The sequence below is a fragment of the Procambarus clarkii genome, chromosome 15, assembly GCF_040958095.1.
Source record: "Procambarus clarkii isolate CNS0578487 chromosome 15, FALCON_Pclarkii_2.0, whole genome shotgun sequence".
Lineage (NCBI taxonomy): Eukaryota > Metazoa > Arthropoda > Malacostraca > Decapoda > Cambaridae > Procambarus > Procambarus clarkii.
In genome coordinates this window covers 34,876,618-34,889,763 of record NC_091164.1, presented here as the reverse complement: position 1 = coordinate 34,889,763, position 13,146 = coordinate 34,876,618, and the positions used below count along the sequence as shown (strand labels likewise).

The 13,146-nt window shown below is 41.4% G+C and overlaps 1 protein-coding gene across 2 annotated transcripts in view; it reads left to right on the top strand.

Moving 5' to 3' along the window:
* Positions 1-13,146, top strand: part of LOC138364926 (uncharacterized) — a 65,095-nt gene that overhangs the window by 29,573 nt on the left and 22,376 nt on the right. Inside the window, exon 2 of one of the 2 annotated variants that reach the window (XM_069325009.1) lies at positions 2,302-2,371. The exons of the other annotated variant lie outside the window; for it this stretch is intronic. The gene's annotated coding sequence lies outside the window, so the exon portion shown is untranslated. The remainder of the gene's footprint in view (positions 1-2,301; positions 2,372-13,146) is intronic. 2 annotated transcript variants of the gene reach the window in all.

Here is a 13,146-nt window from a genome sequence, read left to right as displayed (position 1 = left end):
GTTAGGTTTTGAAGTTTTTTGCATTTTATACAGTACAGTTCTGTATTAACCCTTAAGCTGTGCATGGCATACATATACGACAGGACCTGATGGCAAAGTTCAATTTCTCAAAATTGCTCTAATGCTTTCCAATTTTTTGTGCATACTAGCAAATCCTGCAACTTTGTCTAAATGATCATAAACGTAACTTGAAAAATAAGAAAATATAAAATAATTACTGTATAAAATTGAATATTGAATACCTCAGATTTTGAGATCAGCTGCAAAAATATATACTATCACCAATTGTTCATTTGGTGTTGTTATGCTCTCAGAATAGTATATGATCTTCATTTTTATAGATTTAGAATATATGTTTTCAGTTTAGTTTACTGTAAAAAAAAATCGTCAATGTGGCATTTGAATTATGCGCCAAATTTAGAAAAAAATTGATAACTACAAACGTTTAGGGTTTGTGAAAAATCCATTCTAATAGGATTGTAGAACAGACAACTGTGCACATTATTTGTAACAATGGTGAGAATCAGTCCAGGCGGTGGTGGATATGTGGGCCTGCGGGCCGCTACAAGCAACAGCCTGGTGGATCAAACGTTCACAAGTCAAGCCTGGCCTCAGGCCGGGCTTGGGGGAGTAGAAGAACTCCCAGAACCCCATCAACCAGGTATCAGTCAGAAACTGAATTTTTTGAAGCTGACTCAAAGTTTGAGATAATTGAAGTTGAAGTTATCAACAATGAATAAGGTAGTTCTAATTCATTAATTTACTTATATGTTTTAATAAACGTTGTTTGGCATTCGTAATCGAATATGTGAAAGTTGTAGGTCAATATGTGTTGGAATGATGGTAAGAAAAAATAACCCCCAAAAAACTAAATATAGGGAAAATTATAATGATTTAGGGGATAAAAATGTATACTTTATAGAAGTGATAAAGCCCTAATCTGGTCCCTAATCATCAAAACCGCCTAAAGAGAAAAAGAAAATAGAATTTGAAATCTGTGAAAAACTCGGTAAAAAAAAATTCAAAGTCCCAAGTTCTGCCAGTTGTGACTGATTTATTTGGTGACCAATTTCATTCTATCTTGACATAGTTAGGGATGGGTATGCACTCTCCAGGATGTAGAGGTTACAACAAAATGAGATAATAAACAAAGGAGACAAAAAAAAAAATATATTTTTTGGATATTGGTGACAGTAACAGATATTAACATTAGGCAATACATTTTTATGATATATAACAAAATAGAGCATGATAACATACTCATTATTATTGGTATTATGATGTATTACTCAGCAATGCTATACAGACACCAGCTGCATATCCACTTTGTGGACACTTCTTGCTACTATTCTTCTTCTTTGTACATTGGACAAGTTCTTGCATCTCTTTATTACTTCATTTTCCCTCAGTTACAGTTAATAGGAGCTGTTCTCCTTATCAAGAAAATGTTCTCCTTTTTAAAAAAAATTGTCTAAAATACATTTCTGAAAATATTGGAATGAAACTTTCATGATGCTTATGCCAATAAGTTGGAGATTTGTCTAACATTTAATATTGATTTTCACTTAATTCAAATATTTTTTGCCCAGCCCCAGCTTTTACAGCCCAGGCTGTAGCAGCTTAAGGGTTAATGCACGTGGTTTGTATTATGTAGGCTGTTAGAGAGGGAGGGGATGCAGCCAAGAACCCGCCCATACCCCCTTCCCCATTCCTGCCCACCCTCCTTACTCCTGCCCACCCTCCTTACTACTGCCCACCCTCCTTACTCCTGCCCACCCTCCATAGTCGGGCCCACCCTCCTTACTACTGCCCACCCTCCTTACTCCTGCCCACCCTTCTTATTCCTGCCCACCCTCCTTACTCCTACCCACCCTCCTTACTCCTGCCCACCCTCCTTACTACTGCCCACCCTCCTTACTACTGCCCACCCTCCTTACTCCTGCCCACCCTCCTTACTACTGCCCACCCTCCTTACTCCTGCCCACCCTCCATTCTCCGGCCCACCCTCCTTACTACTGCCCACGCTTCTTACTCCTTCCCACCCTCCTTACTCCTGCCCACCCTCCTTACTCCTGCCCACCCTCCATTCTCCAGCCCACCCTCCTTACTCGTGCCCACCCTCCTTACTCCAGCCCATCCCCCTTACTCCGGCCCACCCTCCTTACTCCGGCCCACCCTCCTTACTTTTGCTCAAAGCACAATACCTAAAAAAAATTATTAAATTTTTCTAAAAATTTACTATGTTTTGGTGGGAAACATTTAGTCATAGAAACCTTAAATTTGTTTTATTTTGCCTAATAGGTAATACTGCTTCCATCTCTGCTCAGCTACCCAGGACGATAGCAAACACAACTTCTGCCCATTAATGATGGTAAGGACAATTTTATTCTTACTGTACTACCAGTGTGTGTGTGTGTATCATGATATTGTCATTAACTAGTGATGGCAAGTACAGTGGTACCTCGCATAACGAATTTAATCCGTTCCATGTTCGTCATGTGAAACGGACGTCATACAAAACGAGTGTCCCCCATGTAACCAGTGTGATGCACTGTGTTTATTGTGAAATTCCCCCAGTGTGCATGACATCAAATGTTCCCCAAAATATAATATTTCTTTGCAAAATGATAAATTACCATCCCTGAACATGTCTATGTAAAAATAATTATCAAATTCCACTTACTTTGGCTGTGAGGGCGTGGACAAGGTGTGCTGTGACGTCATCAGGGCCTGGTTGCCTGTGTGTGAAGCTCCCAGACACGGTCGCGCAGGCCATTCAAGCACCGCGTTTTGCCACAAATATATTTTCAAATTTTTTTTTTCTATGCATTTCCAATGCGGTTTCATTTGTTTCTTTTATCGTATATGATGCATATTTGTGACCTTTACAATATGTATACAGTAGAATGTTCATAATTTTCCATGGAACTGTGATACAGTGTCCACTCAATTTAACGGCCTATATGGGGCTGTACCCTAGTCGTTATTTCCAGAGCTCCGTTATTTCCGAAGTTAAGTCGGGTCGAGTAATTTTTCAAGTAACATTCAGGTAGGATATATTTTATACTGTATAACTAAAATTAAATATAGTTCATTGTGTAATTGCATTCCAATTTAGTGCCACACCGACGATTAAGCCAGCTGTTGGCTGCTGCATGGATGATGTGTGAACACGGTCTGATCAAGTCCAGATGGGTGGGAAAAAATTGATTCATTCCTTTGTATTGCAAAATATTTCATGTATCAATCAGCAAGTTAATATTTTCTCAATAATATTTTAGAGATGTGTTTTGATTTACCCTGAACAGTGCAGGTAATGTATTTTTAATGTTACAACACACGCTGTGGCGGCCATGCCATAACAATGGCGATCGAGCCTTGTCACTGAGAGCTAGCCAAGACGAAATATTTTGAGCTCACCTATTCTCTGCTGACGATAGAATATACATTTGCAGAGACTAATATGTAGCTTTTGTTGAAAAACCACACCGACGATTAAGCCAATTGTTGGCTGCTGCATGGATGATGTGTGAACACGGTCTGATCAAGCCCAGATGGGTGGGAAAAAATTGATTCATTCCTTTGTATTGCAAAATATTTCATGTATCAATCAGCAAGTTAATATTTTCTCAATAATATTTTAGAGATGTGTTTTGATTTACCCTGAACAGTGCAGGTAATGTATTTTTAATGTTACAACACACGCTGTGGCGGCCATGCCATAACAATGGCGATCGAGCCTTGTCACTGAGAGCTAGCCAAGACGAAATATTTTGAGCTCACCTATTCTCTGCTGACGATAGAATATACATTTGCAGAGACTAATATGTAGCTTTTGTTGAAAAAAAACAATTAATATCTTGTAATACTATAATAAAATTGGTAAATTGACTTACTTTTAATGAAGCTGAAGATTACGAAGCTGTGAAGATTACGTCATCCTCTGCAGCGCTTGTTTTATATTGTTTATATTGTATACAGGGTACATACTGTATGTACACTTATTTTCAGGCATATTTTAATAGAGTATCCTTCTGTTTCTTGATGTCACTTACTGTACTTTTCCCGATGTTAAACTCTGCTGCTGCTCGTGCATGAGAATATCCTTTATCAAGTTTCTTAATTAACTCCAGCTTCTGTGCAACCGTCAGGCGCTTCCTTTGGGTAACTTTTGGCATTTTGTAAATTAAAAAGAAGATCACAATTACAGTACAGTAATATCCTTCACAATTGAAGCTAGCCGCGCGAGTTCACAGTAAACAATGGGAACACATGGCCCGGCGGAGTACATTCTAGGTCCGTGGGAAAAAAAATACCTAGTGCCTATACTATAAAAGGTATTTAATAAGAAAACAAAGACTTTTGCTTAATAAAAACTGTTTCAAAATACTTTATTAATAATAATTTACAATTTTCTTCATTAAAGTGAATCATTTTAAAAGAAAATTAAGATGTAATATATGACTGGACGATCCAGGTCGGTGGCCTGGTCGCCATGTGAGGGGACGCTGATGCCACAACAAACCCAATACCGACCGTCGGTAATATCGACCGCAGACAGGTATAGCAGGCTCCAGATACCGGTCTCCCAAACCAGTCGTTAATACCGGCAGATCGGTATAAAAGAGGCCGTTAAATTGAGTGGATACTGTACATGTGTCAGTAATGTGTCCAAAGTAAATGTTTATTGTCACAATATTACATGGTAATATTGGCTTTAGTACTTGTAGGTGGTATGTAGCCAAGCTTGTAAAGCATAAGGTAGTATTGAAACGATTATAGGAAAAGCTCAATTTGTAAGGTAGTCTTGAAAAGATCGCTTTGTAAGGTCCTACACAGGAAGGGATTCAGCTAGCCTCAAAGAGTGTCCATCAGTCAGGAAGAGATTCAGCCAGCCTCAAAGAGTGTCCATCAGTCAGGAAGAGATTCAGCTAGCCTCAAAGAGTGTCCATCAGTCAGGAAGAAATTCAGCTAGCCTCAAAGAGTGTCCATCAGTCAGGAAGAGATTCAGGTATTCTTGAAAATATCAATGAACAACAACACCATGGAAGCAGCTAACACTGTTCATCTATGCTACTTGTATCAGATGCATCATCACTGAACACAGAAAACGATTCATCTATGTATCATCTATATAAATTCGAGATGGCAAGGGTGGGGCTCAGAGCTACAACTGGATACGCTCGCTGTATCATCCTCATAGGTGCTGTATCACTGGCATCCGACCGTTGTGTTAAGCCCTTATTGTGCCTAGCTTCACCAATGTTATGACCCTTATGTTCTTCAAACAATAGGGTCTGAATTTCACCGACTGAGCACAGTCTTTCAACACCATGTCGGACAGGTGTTGGAGAGCCAGAGGCACGTGTGCCACAAATGGTTGCTCACGCAGTACTAACCCAGCCAGCAGCCCTTGTCTTTCATATTCGTTATAACAAAAGGTTCGTTCAGTGTTTGTTGGGTAGGCTGCTCCATTATGACAATCTTTGTTTCAATTGTGTTCCATTTGTTTTGTATTTGTCACTTACGTCTCAATTATGGAGCAGCCTACCCGACAAACACTGAACGAACCTTGATGGCATTTGTTTATTTTTCAAATAGTTTCAATAGTTCTTTTATTTTTAGTTTTTTTTTTTTATTTAACCCTCAAACCGCTAGGGGCCAAAATGGAATTCACACCCACAGGCGCAACAAAAAAAAAAATCCAAAAAATTCTTTCGTCTTATAGAAGTGTTCATTTTTGTTCCCTGATCACGGAAAAAATAAAAAAAAAAATCGTAGGTGGCATATTTTAGCCGCAATAGGGTAGGGAAGTGTGGCAAAAAAAGGGGCGTTGGCAGAGCCTTTGCCAGACGAGGTCTACTCTCCCCGAGCTGTCAGACGGCAGTTGCCACAAATATATTATTACCTAATTATTTCAATGTCTCTGATTGATTTCTAATTAGTTTTTTTGCAGTAATATTATTCCATACAGTGAATTGTGGTATATTTATATTATAAAATGTGTGAACCATCGCTGTACTCAAAATTATGGTGTGCATATTAGTGATTCAATTATTATGTTCATAAAACAATAAACAAATAGTTTTGCTGTTGTTACACAATAAACACAGGTTATATATAAGTATTTGCATGTTTTGTACACCATAATGAACTACTAAGTTGGTCTTGTGAGTCAAAAAGCAACGAGGAGTGACCACCAAACACCAGCGAGCCACTCACTGCCACTCCCTGCCTCAACACCACCTCACTCACCCTCATTCACCTCCCACAATACTTTTTCTGTATTTATTCACTATACACAGACGTTATATATATGTATATACATGTTTTGTTCACCATAACTGTACATCTAAGGTTGTATGGTGAGTAAAGGCCATAAGACGTAGCTACTCGCACAGTCAGCTGATCGGCGGCGGCCCTCAAGGCTAGACGCACTAATATTTGTCCTTCAACAATATTGTTTGTGGTGTTATTATGCTATATACACACATTATATATAAGTATCTACCTGTTTTATTCACCATACCTGAACAAATAAGCTGGTATGGTGCCCAAAGACCATAGTGGCCATCAGTAAACAACATGCCAAGTCGTGCAGATGACGCTCCTCCCTCAACAAAATGGCGGCTCCCAACCTACTCCTCTCGCTGTTATCTCACACTATACACACGTTATATATAATTATCTACATTTGTGTTCACCATATCGAACCACTAAGCTGGTATGGTGAGTGCAGTCAATAAATGGTGGCCACACACAGTCAGAAAACGATGCCACAACCCTCCCTCCCACAGCCTTACTCCTCCCTCCATGGAGCACAGCACTAAATATCACCACAATCCTGCTATTATCAGAATCCTGGTCAGTTTTATCACAGTCAGGGGGCTTCAGTAATACTATCACTGCTAAATAATAGCAGTATCATTTATATTATGGTATTTGTAGGCGATGCTGTGGTCACAAAGTGAACAGCGGTGCTGTGAGCTCGTGCTGCGTGCGCCAGCCTTGGTGGCTTGCTCAATACTGACGCTCTCACACCCAAGAATGTTGGCCTGGATTTTTTTTCTAGGTGGCATCTGGCAACTATCGGTCGTGGCTGTACTATAGCTGCCCTTATCCCAGGCGGGGCGTTTAAATTATAGCGCTAGACACGAAATCATATATAAATGATGTGCGCGGTTTCGGTTTTGTCACTGATATCATTTATATATGATATGCGCGGTTTGAGGGTTAAGAAACATGGAGCAGCCGACCTGTAGACCACCGAACGAACCTTTTTGACATTTGTACTGGTTTTCAAAATTCTTCATTTTTTTTTTATTATTTACGATTTTTGTATGTAAGAAACATGGAGCAGCCTACCTGCCGACCACCGAACGAACTTTTTGCTATAAGACAAATGAAAAATAAATATTGAACACATTTGAAGAAAGGAAAATGTCATAATGGTTTATTCAGTTTATGTAAGGTAGGCGTCTCCATTATTGAGACGTAAATGACAAATACAAAACAAATGGAACACATTTGAAACAAAGAAAGATTGTTATAATGGAGCAGCCTACCTGCTGAACACCGAACTAACCTTTTTGACATTTGTTGTATATCAGACATTTCATTTCTTTTTTTCCTACAAAAACGTCAATGCTTTGCAACATCTCAGCAGTCACCCTTTTATATCCCAGCATCATTAGCATCTTTAAACAAAAACAACATAATTTATGTGCATCGTCGGAGGCATCTAAGAATGTGCAAGAAGCAGCGCGACCCCACCATGTGGTGTTGACGTTACTCAAACCAGCGTTCGTCATATGGGACGATTTGACGCCGTTCGTTACCCAAAATGTTCGTCTTTTGGGGCGATCGTTAAGCGAGCTACCACTGTATATTTATTATGTTGTCATTAACCCTTAACATGCTCGGGGTCTAATATCCTGCTATCCACACAGGCGCATGTCATTTTGAAAAAAAAAAAAATTTTTTTTTTTTGCTAATCTGTTAAGTTCTGTTCACTGATCACGGGAAAAATAAAAAAAAAATTCTATTGTACTTACTTTTGTTGCAATAGAGCCGAGAAGCTCGGTGATGACGTCACAATCTGCATGTTCGCTCATGCAGTACACGCCCGGGAGATGTTGCGCGCGGTCCTCAAACAGCCAGAGTTGCCACAAATATATTTTCGCGCTATTTATTTACAATGTCTAAGCGCATTTTATCTAATTTTTTTTCACTAATTGTGTTTCAAATACTGTTTGAACATATTTTGTATCAATAATTGTTGCATATTTGAGTATACACAGGCGCACACAAATGTTTTCAATTACGGCAATATAATATGTCATTACAGTCTATTATATTGTATGTTCTGCTTATATTTGTATATATTTACACACACGCACACGCTATCTGCTTATATGTTTACATATTTACACACTCGCACTCGCTAAACACACTTTGAAGCACACTTAGAAGATTTCTAGACTGTGGTAGTCATTGAAGCAGTCGACAGCACATAATGGGATACCACACGTTTCACACCATGTTTGCACAAGCTTCCGTTTCTTGTCTCTACGTGTCGTTGTTTTACACACCAAGCAATCACGTTGGGCTATTGCACGCTTCACACCAGGTGGCAAATACTTAAGTTTGTGTGCTAGGAAGCCTTCAGTGTGAGCGAGGCGTGGAGTACCAGCATGCTGCAACAGTGGGTTTATGATGGGCCGCTGAATACCTGGGACATCTTTTGCAAACTTTCCTAATAACTGTATTGCAGCATCAAATACAAAGTCACGGAAAGTGGGCTTACGTCCAGTTCTCACAAGGTACATGTTGAAACAGTTCAGCATGCTCATGTCCACAAGATGGAAGAACACTTTTTTCGTCCACTTACATGTCTTCCGCACACACTCTGCAGTGCCAATCATCATGTCTGATTTATCAATCAACCGCATGTTGATATTATAGTCTAAAACACAGTCTGGCTTATATAGTGGTGCGTTTGTTTTATGGCTCACTTTCCCACTGTTCACCATTGTTCCATCATGAATTGTTGTCAACAAGTTCACCTCTCTTTTGTCTTTCCACCGAACTGACAGAATGTTATCACTTTTCCTTCTCTGACACTCACCAACTGCAATGTCGTTGTCAAACAGGCATTTCCCTTCGTTGTGGCTTTACTGTACCAACCAATCCGGTTCTATTTTCTAGCAAGAACCGAGCTAGCAAGGGACTTGTATAGTAATTATCTGTGTATAAAATGTGTCCCTTGTTCATCCACGGAGCCATGATGGTCTTCACTACACTCCCCGAGAATCCATGTTCGTCGTTACCGGGAATGTCTACATCACTAGCCGAGTACAGAATCATGTGTAACACGTATCCTGTCTCACAATCACAAAGAACAAAAAATTTCAGGCCAAATCGGTTTCGTTTTGAGGGAATGTACTGTTTGAATGGAACACGTCCCTTGAAAAGTATGAGAGATTCATCAACCACCAGCTTCTGTGCTGGTACGTAAAAATCTCTGAATTTTCCAATAACATCGTTCATGTAGTGCCTCACTCGCCACAGTCTATCATCAGCTGTTCGGTCCTGAACACTTCCAAAATGTAGACACCTGAGGAGTATCTGAAACCTGTCTCGTGACATATATTTCCCGAATAAAGGTGTTGGTATTGTCTTGTCCTTGCTCCAATAGTCATTTATTGCATGTTTGTGACAGTGCTTCATCAACAAACAGAGTGCCAAAAACACATACATTTCCGCCACTGTGGTATTTTTCCAATGCTGCAGTCGTGAAAATTCTGTGATTTCCCTCTCAATCAGGTAAGCAGCATGCAGGTTCGTTTGGTGTACAATGTATTCCATGAGTGGTTCATCATAGAATGCTGTAAAATATTCCATCTCAGCCATGTCCTCACCTTGATTAGGGAAAAGGTTTGTAATCCCTACATCTTTATCGTCAAAGTGAGGAATATTAGGAATAAAATCGTCACCATCACTCCACTCAAGTACACCAGGCGTCCTGCGAGATGCAGAGGAAAGACGGCGAGGAAGCGATGCATACCGGCGACCAGGAGCTGAATACCGTCTGCGAGAAGCACGGCGGCTACGTGCACGTGAGGTGGGTGCACGTGAGGTGGGTGCACGTGAACACGAGGGTCTTGGTCCCTCATGTGGTGCCATGCGGTTGCGCTTGGCCGGGCGAGATGCTGCTGACGCGACAATTTCTCGCCCAGTTACACCACTGGTACCAGCCACAGGCTCAATAAAACTTTGATCTGAGTCACTAAACCCAGAAAAGGAGTCACCTCCCTCTGACTCGTCACCCTCAAACAGAAAATATCCACAGGAACTGTGAGGTCGTGGTAGAATTGGGGTAGAAAATGGGCGAGGAGGCATGGGAGAGCGTATAGGCCTCGCCATGGCATGGCGGTCATTCTCACTTTCACTGCTGCTGCTACTATCACCCGACAACTGTGTATAATCCTCATCGTTGTCTGAATCGTCAAACACACTTTCTTCACCTTCAGAGAATAATTTGTGGGCTATTTGCTCTGGGGTGAGGGACTGAGTGGTGCGTGCCCGTGAGGCGTTTGACCGTGCGCTCGCCATGGTGACTCTCGCTAAACTGAGGCCTCCCATGCCTTCGAATCGTGAGCTGGATTTTTTTTTCAAAATGGCCGCTGTTTACTAGAGCCCCTGGGCAGCGTATGGGACCCCCAGCTACACCGCGGGCCATTCAAATCGTGCGCGGTACCCATACACTTCATATGAAGTGAAGCGCAGTTGACTGGTAAAACGATTTACACTTCATATGAAGTGATGCGCACTTTAAGGGTTAACTAGTGATGCTGAGTGTATTAACCCTTTAAGTGCGCAACACATCATATGATGGATTGAGTGACTTGCAGTAACTTGCACTCCACATCATAGGATGCATTGTAGTACAACGCAAGATTTGAAAGGCCCGCAGGGTAGAGGGGGCTCCCATACGCTGCTAAGGGCTATAGTAAACAGACGTCATTTTGTAAAAAAAATCCAGCTCACGCTATCATCGCGTGGGAGGCATCAGTTACCCAGCAGCCACCATGTTGAGCGCACGGCCGAACGCTTCCCGGGCTCGCACCACGCAATCACTCGCCCAAGAGCAAATAACCAGTGAATTATTTTCTGATGGTGAGGAAAGTGATTTTGATGACTCTGACATTGATAAAGACTACACACAATTGACCGATGATAGTAGCACGGACAGTGAAAATGAGATACAGCCTCCTCCCATGGCAAGGCCTATACGCTTACCCATACCACCTCGCCCAGTGTCTACTTCAATTCACTCTCGACCACACAGTTCATGTGCTTATTTAGAGTCTGAGGATATTTTCGGTGATGAGTCAGAGGAAGGTGACTCTTTTTCTGGTTTTAGTGAAGTGGAATCAGAACATAGTGTTACCGAGCCTGGTGCCAGTACCAGTGGTGTTACTGGGCGAGAATTTGTCGGGTCAGCAGCATCTCGCCCAGCCAAGCGCCGCCGCATGGCACCACATGAGGCACCAAGAGTAGTGTAGTGATGGTAATGTTCTCGGGTAGTGTGGTGATGTTCACGTGCTTCCACCTTATGTGCACGTAGCGGCCGGACTGTGCATAGATGGGCTTCAGCTCCTGGTCCACGGTGTACATCGCTTCCTCGCCGTCGTGCCCCTGATGTGTCTCGCAGGACACCAGGTGTACTAGTGTGGATTGATGGTGCTGGTTTTATTCCTCGAATTCCTGCCTTTGACAATAAAGACGGGATTACCGAGCTTTTCCCTGATAATGGAGAGGATATGAGTGAATTAGATTATTTTACAGCATTCAATGATGAGCCGCTCATGGAATATATTGTACACCAAACGAACCTTCATGCGGCTCATCTCATTAGAAGAGAGATAATAGAATTTTCACGATTGCAATGTTGGAAAACCACCAATGTAGGTGAAATGTATGTGTTTTTAGCAGTATGTATGTTGATGAAGCACTGTGTCAAACACACTCACAGATTACTGGAGCAAAAATCTGACTATTCCAACACCTGTCTTAGGGAAATATATATCCCGAGATAGGTTTCAGATACTCCTCAGGTGTCTGCATTTTGCAAGTAATGAGGACCGGACAGAGGATGATAGACTTTGGCGAGTGATGCACTATATGAATGAAGTGATTGATAAGTTCAGAGATTTTTACGTACCAGCACAGAAGCTGGTGATTGACGAATCCCTTGAGCTTTTCAAAGGACATGTTTCATTCAAGCAGTATATTCCCTCCAAACGTAACAGATTTGGATTGAAATTCTTTGTACTGTGTGACTGTGAAACAGGATACATGTTACACATGATTCTGTATTCAGCTAGCGATTTAGACATTCCCGGTAACAACGAACATGGTTTCTCGAGTAGTGTGGTAAAGTCACTGATGGCACCATGGATGAACAAGGGCCACATCTTATACACAGATAATTACTATACAAGTCCATTGCTAACTAGGTTTTTGGTTGAAAATAGAACTGGATTGGTTGGCACAGTAAAGGCACGAAGGAGGGAAATGCCAGTGTTTGACGGTAGACTTGCAGTTGGTGAGTGCCAGCTACAGAAATGTGATCAAATACTCTTGGTACGGTGGAAAGACAAGAGAGAAGTGAACATGCTGACAACCATTCATGAAGGTACAATGGTGAACAGTGGCAAGGTGAACCGTGTAACGAAAGAACCAGTATATAAGCCAGATTGTGTTTTTGACTATAATATCAACATGCGTTTGATTGATAAGGCTAACATGATGGTTGGCACTATCGAGTGTGTGCGGAAAACATTGAAATGGACGAAAAAAGTGTTTTTCCATCATGTTGACATGAGCATGTTGAACTGGTATAATATGTATCTGGTGAAAACTGGACGTAAACCTAGTTTCCGTGCGTTTGCTTTTACACTTGCAACACAGTTATTAGCAAAGTTTGGTAAAGATGTCCCTGGCATACAAAGACCAATCATGAACCCAGTGTTGCAGCATGCTGCAACACCCAGGCTTGGTCACATGTAGGCCTTTCAGCAACACAGACTAAAACATTTGCCACTGTTACGGACCCGAGTCCAGCGTCCGAGTACGGAGCAG